At 43.0% G+C, this 15,001-nt stretch overlaps 1 protein-coding gene across 3 annotated transcripts in view; it reads right to left on the reverse strand.

Moving 5' to 3' along the window:
• Positions 1-13,901, reverse strand: part of Ncoa1 (nuclear receptor coactivator 1) — a 230,840-nt gene extending 216,939 nt beyond the window's left edge. Inside the window, exon 1 of one of the 3 annotated variants that reach the window (XM_021201369.2) lies at positions 13,493-13,901. The gene's annotated coding sequence lies outside the window, so the exon portion shown is untranslated. Of the gene's footprint in view, positions 1-12,893; positions 13,130-13,492 lie in introns of those variants that run through there. The other 2 variants (XM_029540757.1, XM_021201368.2) reach the window with 2 other exon arrangements.
• Between the last annotated feature and the right edge of the window lie 1,100 nt (positions 13,902-15,001).

Genomic DNA, 15,001 nt, shown 5'->3' on the forward strand with positions numbered 1-15,001 from the left:
ATTCAATGCAATCCCCATCAAAATTCCAACCCAATTCTTCACAGAGTTAGAAAGGGCGATTTGCAAATTCATCTGGAATAATAAAAAACCTAGGATAGGAAAAAAAAAGAAACAGATAGACGAGTAAAAAAAAAAAATCTTCCTGCCTCAGTCTCCTAAGCAATAGTATGCATTACCACATACAGTGTGTATTACCACGTACAGTATGTATTACCACATACAGTGTGCATTACCACGTACAGTATGTATTACCACATACAGTGTGTATTACCACTTACAGTATGTATTACCACATACAGCTACTACTGACATTTCAGCATAAACCTTTACAGTCAACGTTTCACACTTTAGAACATGTTCTCCACGTAATATTCTATTTTCAATTCACTATACATCCTAGAATATAGACCTAGAATATATAGTCTATGAATATTCAAACCACACACACACACACATTCTTTAAGTACATTCACAAGCAGCATTGTGAGTTAATCAGTGTCTTTTGCTAATTTTTTATGGAGCCTAAGACATCACAGAGGACAAAATATAAAACATGAACCTTTTTGCTCATTTTATACCATATTATGGGTAATAGAACATGCAAAACAATTCATACAGAACATATATATATATACATATATATGTGTGTGTGTATGTATGCATATATGTGTACACACACATATATATATACACATACACACACATATATTATCAAATGAATAAGAAAACCAAAAAGAGTTCACAGCAGGAACATGCTACCTTTAGCTTTAAATTGACAAGAACTGAAAAATCTGACTGAAGTTTTAAAGAATAGGTATAGTTCTAGAATAAGAGAAACTATTCTGCATAAGGAAATAGGATATTTAGGGGACAATAAGCCAACAGTTTTATTTTAGATAGTCTATTGCAGAACACTAATTGAAAATAAAGCCAGAGAACAGATTGGTGCCAGACACTGGAAAGGTTTAAGTGATAGGCTATGGAACAACCTTATTTTAATAGAAATGAGGCAAAAAAAAAAAAAAAAAAAAAGAATGATAGGGGCCAGGGAGTGTCTCAGTAGGTAAAAGCCAAGCACCTGTACCAGAACCCTCAGCACCCATGTAAACACCAGGTAGGGAGGGAGGCCTGTGGAAGAAAGCCAGGCTGGCCAAGAGCTCTGAGAAATCCTGTCTCAATTTATAAAGAGTTGGAAGTTGATCAAGGAAAACACCAGACATCAACTCCTAGCTTCTGGCATCTATATGCATACCCTGTACACACATACACACATACACACATACACACACACACACATACACACACACACACAAGCGCACACACATGCACAGATGCATGTGTACATACATATATGAACTCACATACAGAAACATCATGCACATGCCCCCCAAAATATCAGGATGATCATTTCACAGTAAAATTTAGCAAAAACTAAAAGAGGTGCTGGCAGATGTCTCAGTAGGCCAAAGTACTTAGTACGTCTAATCACCTGGGTTCCACTCCTGGGACCCACATGATGGAAAGAGAAAGCCAACTCCTGGAATGAACCCTCTGGTCACCACATGGATACACAGGCATACATGTGCTACATGTGCCACATGTACATATGGCACACAACACACACACACAAACAAATGGTTTTATTTAATAGTTATTTTTATTTTATGTGTGTGAATGTTTTGCCTGCATGAAAATGTACTACTGTGTGTGTGTGCTTGATACTTGGTGGAAGCCAGGAGAAGGCACTGCATTTCTAGAATCAGGAGTCACAGACAGTTGTGAGCTGCCATGGAGGTGTTGGGAACCAAACCTGAGCCCTCTGAAAGAGCAGCCGATGCTCTAAACTGCTGAGCCATCTCTCCAGACCTAAATAAGTATTTTGAAAATAAAATAAAGAAAAAAAAAAACAGAAGCAATTCACTATGGATTATAGAACCACTTAAATACTACATTTGTAAGTAGACCTGAATTAAAATTACAGTGAGAAAGAAGGGACAAAGTAATGGGCCCATACACTCAGAAAGCTTTTAGTATGTCAAATCAGTGTCAAAAAACTCTAGTATGGCTGAGATTCAGGGCTAATAGGTATATAAACAAGCAACTCTGAATCCTAACCCATTCAGTAGAACTGCCTAGACAGACAGACAGACAGACAGACACACACACACACACACACACACACACACACACACACCACCCATCACACACGCACACCTATATTCTCATTCATATTTTTATAAAATTGGGAAGAAGGGCTTGAGGGAGAAATTATATATAAAAGAAACCAAATAATGTAGAGCTGGGCAGTTGTGCAACAAACAGAGCTCAAACACCTGTAAAGGCCAAAGGCCTCTGCAATCACATCTATTGCAAAATGGAAAAACTGCAAAACCAGTCATACTGCGGGCTTGAATAATGACATCAGATATATCCATTCAACTTGGCAACAGGGTAAAACTGGATGAATAGTGTTATTGAGGTCCCTGTCCTCAGCAACATAGGGGATGATGGATGCTTTCTGGAATTTGGTGAGATATGTAGACCCTCTCCTAGAGAAACGATAACCTCACAGAATTTTACATATGAAGTGTTTACAGACTAAAGCCAATCTAGAGGCTATTAGCCCATAAACTCCAAGTTAACCTCTGCTATGGAATAGTGGTAACAATTTTTATCATTTATCCCATAGCTTTAAAGTTTTTTAACAGCAAATCAGGCATATGTATGTTTATGATTTATATATACTGTACACAAAGCTGATAAATTATATACTTTATAAAATATATAAAATATAAATTTAAGAATCATCCATTACAACAAACTAAACAATTTTAAACAATTATTTTACTCATTGATTCATAAAAGCTACATCCCTTTTTAATAAATGCTATCATCAATTCCACTACTTTTTGACAGTACTGCAACTTAAACATGGGGAGGGAGGTAATCTTGCATTCATACTTTCCTAAATACTACAGCTTGAGGCTCTAGTCCTAAATTCAGTTCGTGTTTATAATAAATAACTATTTTGCTTGGTTTTAATGGTTAGCACAGCTGAAAAACATACTTTGCAAAGATGAATAAAACCCAAAAAGAACTCCATTACTGGTTTCACTGAATAAAACATGATATTCAATTGCAATTCCACTCACCATTTATGCAAAGGCTTTTTGCTAAAATTCAGCTACTGCATTTCCATATTTCCTGATGGCAATCAGTTGTTCTTACAAGCTAATCAGATAAAATTACCTTTTTATATTTTCAGCAGATGGGCTCGAAACCACTAAAATGTCTCTTTTACAAGGTTTTTATACAGGTTAGAAAACTTCGTTCATGAATTCAAGTGTTCATGTAAAAAAGTTCTTCAAATTAACATTCATCATCACCAGCAATTAAACCCAACAGGACGGATGTGCTTCCAAATACCATTTCCAATATCCTTTCTTCAGCACTGAACTCTGTTTTCTTCGAAAAGGTAATTTCTTCTTGAGTTGCTTTTAAGAAAGAGCTGCTGTCAAAAAGGGGCAGACTCAGCCGGGCCTGGTGGCACACCTTTAATCCCAGCACTCGGGAGGCAGAGGCAGGCGCATTTCTGAGTTCGAGGCCATCCTGGTCTACAGAGTGAGTTCCAGGACAGCAGGGCTACACAGAGAAACCCTGTCTTGAACCCCCCCCCCCAAAAAAAAAAAAAAAGAGAGAAGAGAAGAGAAGAGAAGAGAAGAGAAGAGAAGAGAAGAGAAGAGAAGAGAAGAGAAGAGAAGAGGGGCAGACTCAATGGGCTTATTTGCAGGACTGCATACCCCACATAACCAGGTATTACAGAAAACGTCAGTAAATGGTAGTTGTCTTTTTGTGGATGAAGCCACCATCAAGTTAGACAATGCTCACTAAGTCTTTTGCCTAAAGGTAACCAATTAATCTCTATGGAATACAGAGCTGCATGGTGACCACTGCAATACAAAGTGGTGTTGGGAGTCTACATCTACCTTGTAAAATTATAAATCCAAGGTTCTCTTTATCCGGGCCTCCCTAATGTGCACAACATCACAAAGACAGAAAGTGAAAGACCTTGCCCACTGACCTCTAACAGCTTCCAAACAGTGATGAAGATCTGACTGTAGAAACACTGATCCACATCAGCACCTCCATCCAAGACTCTTTATTAGTTCCTTACAACCAATTTCCCTTAAACAACAACCTTCCAACTGCACTGTAACCAGACCTAAAAATGCTACCAGTTTGGCAAAAAACAACACTATTCTTTCAACTTACACCTGGCTAAGGGCATTGGTTGGATACACACATCTGTAACAAGGTCCAAGGCTCTTATTTCAAAAGCACATATATTTATGTGTGTGTGTGTCCACGCCACAGCATCAGGTGGAGGTCAGGAGATGCTCTGAGGAGATTGGTTCTCTTCTACCATGTGGGTCCCTGGGATTGAGATCAGGTTGTCATGTTTGGCAGCAAGAACCTTGACTTACTGAACCAAGTCTTACTAGCATAGCCTGCCTTAAATCCTTTCTGGAACACAGTAGGGCATAAATAAATAGTTAAGAATATTGAGAGCTGGGGGTTTCCAACTTGTATAATCAATCTCTATTATACAATCAGGTGCATGCAGACAAGGAAAAGACATCTTTGCAATGAAAAACAACTCTACTGTATCAGTTTGAAAATGTCAGATGAGGTCAGGCATAGTGGTGCATGCCTTTGATCCATCCTAGCACTCAGGAGAGGCAGCACAGTGAGTTTAAGCCAGCTTGGGCTACAAAGTTCCAGGCCAGCCAGTGCTACACAGTGAAACCCTGTCTCAAAATGCCAAAAATAAATAGATAAATAGATTTAAAAAGTCAAAGGTAGAGAGATGGTGGCATGGTTAAGAGCACTGAGGGCTCTTCCAGAGGGACCCTGGTTCAATTCCCTGCACCCACATGGCAGGTAGGTAACAACTATCTGTAACTCCTTTTGCACACCATCTTCTGGTCTCTGAGTGTATCAGGTATGCATATGATGGGTAGGTACACACAGATATATATGCAGGCAAAATACCCATACACATACAAGAAATAAAAGAAAAATTTTAAAATATCATATGATAATGCACTGTCTAAAAGAATAGCTGCTGCTTTAAAAAAAAGTATAAGGCAGGTTAAAAAGATTTTATACTAATTTCATTTCAAAAACCATGTGATCTGTTTATAAATATACATAAAAATGAGTGAAAATGTTCCCAATGTGGTAAACCTTACATGTGGAATCATTTCAAAAATTATAAAAATATAAAATTTGGGATATAAAAACCTGCCAAGAAAAGATCCACATGAATTTGGAAAACTGACATTTCTCATTCTCATCCAGATCTACATACTTACTGCGTAGTATTCCCACTATGATCTACATACTTACTACATACTGTTCCCACTATGATCTACATACTTACTACGTAGTATTCCCACTATGATCTACATACTTACTACGTAGTATTCCCACTATCATCTACATACTTACTACGTAGTATTCCCACTATCATCTACATACTTACTACATACTGTTCCCACTATCATCTACATACTTACTACATACTGTTCCCACTATCATCTACATACTTACTACATACTGTTCCCACTATCTCTGCCATTGAAAGTTCATCAGCATCACATGACTTCAATTTGAAGTCTGCTTCCACTCTCACTTAGTTTGATGTTCTCCTGTCTCCACACACTCACCTTCGTCACGTGCTAAGAAACCCAACTCCCCTGCCTCTGCTGCTTGTCCCCTTTATCTTCCTGAGGACACCGCCCTCTTCATCCCACCCTTACAGAAAGCACACCCAGGTTTCAGTGCATGCCCACCATGAAAACTGCCTTGACCTCTCTCTCAAATGAGGTAACTGCTCGCTTGCTCTCTCTCTCCCTGGATCCTCAAGCACACAGCTGTCCCAACATGCCTCTCACAGCACACATCACATTTAATTAATATTACAAGTACATGTGTTGTCTTATCACTTCTCCTAGGTCACAATCACCTTAAGAATAGAATTTGTATCTTATCATTTCACTTCTTTATCTTTTAACAGCACAGCACCTTGAACAAGGTACTCAGGTAGCTTCAGTGAATGACCGTAGCTACTTAGAACCAATTACAGACTTCCTGTGCCATCTAAAGTCGAAGCATTCCCGAGGTATAGCCAGGAATTTGTAGAGCAAATAACTTTTCCCTGACTTCCTTCAAACAAACTTGCCAAAGTCAAGCTAGTATTATACATTTCAAAAAACAAGGGCATTTTATCCTTCAACTATCTGATCAAATACAATGTGATATATTTAAATATATACACACAATGAAATCTATGACTGATAATATAAGTATGTAAAGATTTCAACCATATAGGCAAACCAAAATTTTAAGATACAATATATTAAAACACAGTAAGATGACCATCTAAAACACACTGCAAACACAGAGAATGATCAAATAATTTGTTCCAAACAAAAGGAAATACCTTAAGCTTTATTTAAACACTATCAAAACTTAAGAGGCAGAATTTTATTGCTAAGAATCCAAAACCAGTCATTCAAAGATAAGCTTCTCTGGACAGAAGCACAAAAGAATCAACATTACTAAAGTACAAAGGTGAGACCAGAGAGCACAAGAATCTTAAAGCGACACTTTCACTCTACATGGTACCTAGGTTACCAGAAAGAAGTAAAGTTGCAGGAGTCTTACAGTGTCTGTATGGAACCCAAAGAAAGTCCAGAAAGGAGGGCTGGCTCTAATGTATCCAAGTGTGGCAAACACTCTTGAATAGAGGCCAGTTTCAAGGTATGAATGGGACTTCCAGTCAGCCATCCAAGGCTCCAATGCCATCCTAAGACCAATCCATGTGATCTTACACTGGCCACTTAACTTCCCTGTGCCTTATTTCCTTGTTTATAAAATGTGGTTGGTAGAGTTAGCATATTACCTGGCTCAGAGACAACACTCAATAAATATTTGCTGATTCTGAATGAGATCAATACAAGAAAAGCAGGTATTCCTCTCCAAATACTTTTTGAAATTTTTGAGAGGAAATGGTCTTAATTACTTCCTTGTTAAAATTAAGTTGTCTCTCGGTATTTATGACAGACTGATTCCAGAAACACATGGAGATATCAAAATATATGGGTGTTCAAGTGCATTACATAAAATGACATAGTGTTTCCACATAACCTTTATTCTTAACCTTGTACACTCTAAAGTACTACTAGATTACTTACAACCCCTAATACAATATCAAGGCTTTAAATTTTATCATATTGTATTATTTAGAGAATGATGACAAAAAAACCTATACATATTCAATACAGAAACATTTTTTAATTTTTTAAAATGTTTTAAAATTATTTTAAAATGTTTTCTTTATTCACCATTCATGAGAATGAACATAAGGTCTCAGGTGAGCCAGGTGAGCACTCACCACTAAGCTACATCACTGCCCCTTCTGGGCAGTCTCTATCAATGACTGGCTGATCTAAAGATAAGCCTGGACCTAGTTATCTCCTCTATAATGTTACAGAGATTATTCTAAATAAACTTTAAAGCTCTTCTACTCTGAATGCTGTGGTTCCTGCAACCTCAAGGATATACTAGTCTGAGTAGGGAGGGAATGAAGGAGGCAGGGAAAAAAAAGAAGGAGGGACTATGCAGAAAAGTGAGAGATGCTTATGGATTGGAGACCAGCTGTAATAGACCAGCTCTAACACTGTTTTTGAATATCAAGAGAACATAAAAGAAAAGGAGACACAATTTAAGTAAAGAAAATGAGAGGCTGGAGAGATGGCTCAGTGGTTAAGAGCACTGATTGCTCTTCTGAGTCCTGAGTTCAAATCCCAGCAACCACGTAGTGGCTCACAACATAATGAGATCTGACGCCCTCTTCTGGTGTGTCTGAAGACAGCTACAGTGTACTTACATACAATAATAAATAAATCTTTAAAAAAAGAAAAAGAAAAGAAATGAAATGTAAGCTAAGAAGCAACATTCCTAGAGGTGACTTTTTTTTTCAAGACAGGGTTTCTCTCAGGTGACTATTTTTAAGTCAGGGTCTTACTATGTCCCCCGACTGGACTCTGGGAGATTATAACGCTTTCTTCACTTATGTAGTACTTTGCAGGTTATAAAGCATTTCTGACGTTATCTACAGCAGATTTTCTGGAATGGGAAATAAAAGACTCCACTTAAATGTTTTAGGGTTTGATAAATTTGTAATCTTCACGAAAAACATCAAATGACATTTAGAAAGGATTTTTTTTTCAGTAGCTATGTGTAGAATAAATTAGAAAGGCAAATGCAAGGCAAATAGCTCTAAACATAAATTATAATTTTCACACAAAAAGAAAAGTGAAATCTGACCAATAGCTCACTTGACGGCAAAGAGGCTCAGACCGTCACAGTGACTCCCATCGCTCCAGCAGGGTCACGCAGCCGGGGTCAGATTATTCAACCAGAAAAAAAAAAAAAAGAACATACAAAAAATATGAAGGAAAGAGTGAGAGCCTGGATGATGAGTTGGGAGTGGAATGTCCACCTGCTAACAAGCTGATGTTTACTACGTGCCAGATCACAGCTAAACAATATTACTTAGCTTCATTTTTAAAAGCGCAATAATATGAAATTGAGTACATTGTTCCAATGTTAAATATGAAAACATAAGGTTTAAATACCTAAGGTTGCAGAAGCTAGGAATCTGGAAGAGCCACGACCTAACACCCCCTCTGAAGAAAGTCAAGGTTCAATTTCTAAAACAACCTCAAAATTGCCTCAAAATTGCAAACTGATGGGTAAAAAGCTACAAACAAAGTGGATAAAAATATAGGACCTGGGTCAATGAGATGATTTGGTCAGTAAAGATGCTGGCTGAGAAGCCATAGACCCAAGTCCAATCTCTGAAACTCACATGGCAGGAAGAGAGAACCCACTCCCAAAAGTTGTCCTCTGATTTAGACATGTGTGCCATGACATGAGTGTGACCAAACACACACACATAAACAAATGTTTGTTTGTTTGTTTGTTTGAAGGCATCACTGTGGGAGAGTTGGAGAATCTGCTGTTAGGATTCGGACTCTGATGGTGGGATTACACCTCTATTCTGGCATATTACACCTCTCATTCTCATCAGTCTGATCTCTGTTCCTAGCGATCAGACCCCAGGGTCACTCAATACTATGCATGTCCCTCCCCTCCTCACTGAAATATGTATGGTGTGTGTGTGTGTGTGTGTGTGTGTGTGTGTGTGTGTATGTGTTAAAAGAACAAAAGGTGAGCAGGACTAGACTGATTACTTTCACCTCAAAGAACGACAGTGTCTCTATTGGCATAAGTTACTTAGCGTTAAATGTTATTCCTACACTGAGGAAGCCTGTCACTTTAGAGAATCTCAGAAGTGCTGGTCTGGGGTCTGAGCACAGCAATATCACCTCTGTAATCCTGGGTACCGGGAGGCTGAGGCAGGAGGACTGAAACTTTGACACAGCCTGGGCAACTCAGCACAAGTGCGTTAAAATCCAAGTGAGAAAGAACTGGGGGCTCAGCTGAGCGATAAGTGGCCTGCCTAGCATTCAAAGGACCCTGGGTTTAACTCTCCTTATCATAAAACAAATAAAACACTCTGCTATGGATGGGCTCATGGAGGGAACCAGGATGCAACCTCTTTAGCTTGCACTAATGGAAGACTTACACATTGGTGTCAGTGTTTAATAATGACCTCCTACATTAAGCAGTATGTCCAAGAAAATATAAAATAATGATTTCTAAGCTCTCCAGTAACTCATATACCACACAGTCACAAGCCATTTCCAAAACTACACTAGGTTATAGGGAAAAAAAAGTTATATATCATTAAATTAAGTAACTAAGAATAGCCGGGCGTGGTGGCACATGCCTTTAATCCCAGCACTTGGGAGGCAGAGGCAGGCTGATTTCTGAGTTCGAGGCCAGCCTGGTCTACAAAGTGAGTTCCAGAACAGCCAGGGCTATACAGAGAAACCCTGTTTCGAAAAACCAAAAAAAAAAAAAAGGAATAGGCATACAGTCTAACTAAAATTTAAAGCTTAAGATGCCTACACATCACTTCCTATGGTAAGAAAGAAAGAAGGAAAGAGCGAGCCCACAAGGCCTATCTATCCTCGATGGCCAATGACAAAAGAGAAAGTGATTGGTTAACGTGACAGAGCAATGGAGGAATCTGTTCCTATGGTCTCTAGTCTATTCCATTGTAGGGTCAAATCTATACAAATAAGGAGAAGCATAAAATTCTGTACAGTTCTGTAACCCAGACCAGATCTAGGGCTCTGTCATGCAGCTCCTAAAGCCAGAGTATCCCATCCAACTCCACACCCGTGTTAGCATCCAGAGTTTGCAGGTAATGCAGCAAAGCACCCACCACAATGATTTTTGAACCTCTGCCAGGAAAGTAAAAGCCAGCCCTCTGAGAATTACTATGATTATCAATGCCAAGACCATAATGAGCATCGTAGGGACCTCTATTCACAACCTAGAAACTCTACTGAGTCTTGTGTACTTAGGTTGAACTCCATACTTGCCTAAAATGAAACCTAAGATGGACCATAGCTTAAGGACAGCCAACTCTGTAAAAAAAAAAAAAAAAAAAAAACGCAACACAACAAACAACTTGGACTCCTTGGCAGAAAGTACAGCAAACTGAAGCAAGAAACAGAGGCGCTGTTGCCCCAAGAGAAGGCGTGTGAAGCTGGTGACAACTGAACAAGGAAAGCTAAACGTCCTTGAAAAACAATTAGTAGCACCTGGTCCAGAGCCTGATTGGAAACAGCTTTTCCCAGGGATGCCCGACATCCTCTCTCTCTCTCTCTCTCTCTCTCTCTCTCTCTCTCTCTCTCTCTCTCTCTCTCTCGATCTGCCTTTCAGCACCTCTCCACCACCCTCACTTACTCAACATTAAGTCCTGGTGAAGATCGCTCCCTGGATTAAAAGGATCAAGAGGACATGAAGAGAACATTCCATCCTGGGAACAACACATTTAAGTTATTTCAACCTGTGTACCACCCTTCACTGTAGAGTTAGAAACATGACACTTTGCCAACAGTTTTTCAGTATACACCAGTCAGCACTATAGCTCCTAATCCTCTGCCCACCAAAAGATCAACACATAAACGAAAATGGGAAATTCAGAAAAAATAGATCTATCCTGGGACCCTAACTCCTGTAGCAGTCAAAGAAACGTCTTTAGTAGTAGCAGCAGCGTCTTCCCGTCACCCCCACCTCAGGTTGCCCTTACTGCTTCCTGGCATAAGCAAGTCTCGGAATTATACAAACTGCTGCTTCTGATTCCAACCCAAATTTCTAGAAATAAAATCCTGGAACTGAGGGAGAAATAAAAACAAATGTCAGAAAGCAGGAAAAAGAAATGCATTGTCTAGATAACACCGGTTAAAGTGAACAATCGTCATTAGTTCCATAGAGTTTGTATTTCCTCTCAATAAAACCGCTTAGCCAAAATTATAGATCTAAAAACATTCCCTCGGCTTAAACCACACACACAAAAGCAATTTTATAGACACAACCCTATAAATTTTCTCAGAAATAAGGAAGAGATTAACTGTAAATTATGTAAAATTTAAGCTTTGCATCTATAAACCAAAGTTCAGTATGGATTAAATACGTGTAATAGATTAACATAAAATGTCTGCAAAAATCAAACCGACTCTTACAAGCAACGAGCCTCGAATTTTCTCTCCGAGCTCCTGAAGTCTGAATAAGAAATGGAGAGAAAACAAGACAGACTTTAGGTCACAGAACCAACTTGGCCCTTTCCACAGAGTACAAGAGATTATTAAGCAGAAACACTTCCATTTTACCTACTTCATGACAAATTACTCGAGGAATGCCTATTTATGAAACTGAATCAAATCCCATGGCTACCTTTAACCCAAAACTATTTCTAGCTCGAGAGCTAAAGACCCAAGCAAATACGCAAATGCAAATACTTTCTTTTCACCTTATTCCCAACATGAAGAAATCCGACCCCCTCCTGCTACATCACAGCTTCTGTGAAGCTAAATGAGGCCCCTTTGGCCGACTCTTTTTTTTTTTTTCTTCAAGACTAACCTCCAACCAATTCCAGCCAAGGAAGCAAACCTCAAATTTAACCCTTGAGATCCACCCCTAGGACTCTACCACAGAGTGTGGGCTTCACTGCAGGACTGCCCTGCAGACAGTTAAAAGACTTCTTCATGAAGTGAAAGCATTATGCTTCACAAATCATCACCATCATTTCTCTTGTCAATCACCGGGTGCTGGGACAGCGATTCACCTACGAACTCCTTACTCGCCAACATCACACTTCACATTTAAAAAACTTACTGTTTGAAAAGAGAAAAAGAGAAGTCACCTTCTCCACAAGGACACCTGCCTCGCCTCTTCAGTGTGTCTATAAGGATAGAGGAGCCAGAAAGGCTAACATACTCCCCAGCTTAAAGTTTCTCTCCCTACCAAACTCTTCGGCCACAGCACCTGGGCTTGTCCTTGTCACACACAGTGTGTATTGTCAATCCCTCCGTCTCCCTCTAACATCGTCACACTACAGGGTGTCTGGCCCATGGGAGTGACTGCTTTTTTTTTTTTTTAATGCATGTACAAATAAAATTAAACGAGCCACCGCAGAGGTGTGGTAAGGACCGAGGACCCCGGTGTCCAGTTTCTCTTCCAAACGACTATGGAGAGCTCAAGTTCCAGCACTGACCATTAACCAGCCCTACCTACAATCGTTGGACCAGCGTGTGTTGCTTGTCTTTCTAGGTCCTTTCAGCAGAACCTTGCAAGGGGACCAAATTTCAGCCGTAAGAGGAAAATCTCCTTTATCCGCCCATTCCTACCTCCGAAACCCTGGTCCCAAAGGGAGAAAGGCAAGTGCAGCCAGGCTAGGCAAAGGGGCCGTCGAAAGCTGCACCCACAGAAAGGCATGCCTAGGTCGCCCCCATCTCGCTGTCCCGGCGAACAAGATTCAGAGAGGCTGACGGGCTGGCCAAGGTCACCGTGCTTGCTCGTCGGGGCCGAGGGGCGCCCGCGCCTACTTCCGGCTCCCCCTTTCGGCCGCGGCTCGGGGCGCCCGCTCCCCACCCGGCCCGCGGCCGCGCGCCCTCCGCGGATGCTCGCACTCCACTAACTAGGGCAACTGGAGTGCGCCGCAGGGACGGCGCTCTGCAGCGCGCCGCTCGCCCCGAGCAGCCCCCAGCTGGTGCCGTGACAGCTGCGACCTCCGCCCCCTGCAGCCGCGCCAGGCCAGCGGGGGAACTCGAGAAAAGTGGCAGCGGGAGATGGGTCCCAGAGCAAGCAGAGCCCGGACGGAGGGCGCCAGCTGCTCCCCGCCCCCTAGGGCCGCCGCGGCCGCGCGGCTCGTGACAGCTGCACCCACCGCGAGGCTCCCGCCGCCGCCGCCGCCGCCGCCGCCGCCACCGCCACCGCCGCCACTCACCTGCCTCTGCCGCCGCCGCCGCCTCTGGGCCGCGCTCCCCTGCGCCGCGCTCGCTCGCGACTGTGGCGGCGCCGCCGCGGACTCCGCCGCTCCTCCGGCCGGGCGCCCGTCCCCGGGGCCCAGGCGGCCCGTCGCCGCCGCCGCCGCCGCCTCGGCTCTCCGGCCCCCCTCCTTGGGAGCAGGAGTCCCCCCACTTCAGGGGGATGCAGAACCACCCCGGCACAAGCTGTGCTCGAGGGAACAGCAGCGAACTGCAGCCGAAGCGCTTGAGGCCGCGCTCCGACCGACGGACGACAGGACGAGGTGAATCGCGTCAGTCTCCCGCTCGCCCGGCCTGAAGAACAGGCATTTCAGCCGCTCTCCGCGGCCGCCATGTTCTCCTCCTCCACGGCTGCCGCCGCCGCCGCTGCCGCCGCCGCCGCCGCCCCCCGCTCGCGGCCCCGCCCCCGTGCCCCGCCCGCGGCGCCCCGCCCTCGAGCCCCGCCCCATCCACTCGCGGTCCCGCCCTCACTCCTGCCCGCCGAGGGCGGGCCGGGAGCCCCGCTGCCCTCCGGCTCCGACGGCGCGCCCCGGGCCGCGCGACCCCTTCGGCCCCGGGCAGCGTGAAGCCGCCCCGCGCCCTCTGCCGGCCGTAGGCACGCCAGGGCCCGATGTCCTAAGGAAGTGTGAGAAAAGGAGGCCCGAACTCTTCCCGCACGGACCCTCCCCTCGGGGCGGTCCTCTCCGCTGCCAGGAAGTCTCGAACCCCAGAGTGTCCCTGAGCGTCCCTGAGCGGGCTGTGGGACCTATGGCCTCCAGCTGTTCTTTATAGTTTAGGGAAGGTTGGGGAGCGACCTGAAGGCCCCGGGGATCCCAGAGGAATCTGACCTGGGCCTGTTTCCACTCGCGAGTTGTATTACTTTGATTAAGAGACATCCCTCGGGCCTCTTTTGTGGTGGTGGTGGTGGTGGTGGTGGTGGTGGTGGTGGTTCTGTAAAATTTGAGAGGTGGTTTGCCTGGATGATTTCAGAGACTATTTATTAGACAACGGAAAAGAAAGATCATCTGCCCCCTTTCTTTTTGCAGATGAAAAGATCTGACTGACAGTGTCTGGCTCAGCAATTGCATGAATTGACTAAAATGTCTGTCATTCACAGATCTTTTCCCTCGGGGGAGGGGACCCACATCTTTTTTTTTTTTTTTTTTAACCTCTTTTTCTTATTCTATAATGGAAATGCTACTTTCAAAGTAGTGTTCCTTGTCACCCGGAGGAATCAAGCAGCCACAGGACAGCTCCTTGAGCCTTGATCACTTTATCTGGAAAGCAGCCCTTATCCCAAGACCTGCAATGTACCACTCACTGCTCTCCCTGGCTGTGGAAGTGCTGTGCGGTCATCCTTTGCTTTCCTGAATTCTTGTCCTCGTTTAGCTGTGTGCTGCTGTTTCCCATCCTGCATTTGATGCTCCCAAAGCAGCCTGTGGAAATCCTTAAGTCCTCCATGTCCCTTCCCTAACTCAAACCTGACACCT

Source organism: Mus pahari, chromosome 7, assembly GCF_900095145.1.
Source record: "Mus pahari chromosome 7, PAHARI_EIJ_v1.1, whole genome shotgun sequence".
NCBI lineage: Eukaryota > Metazoa > Chordata > Mammalia > Rodentia > Muridae > Mus > Mus pahari.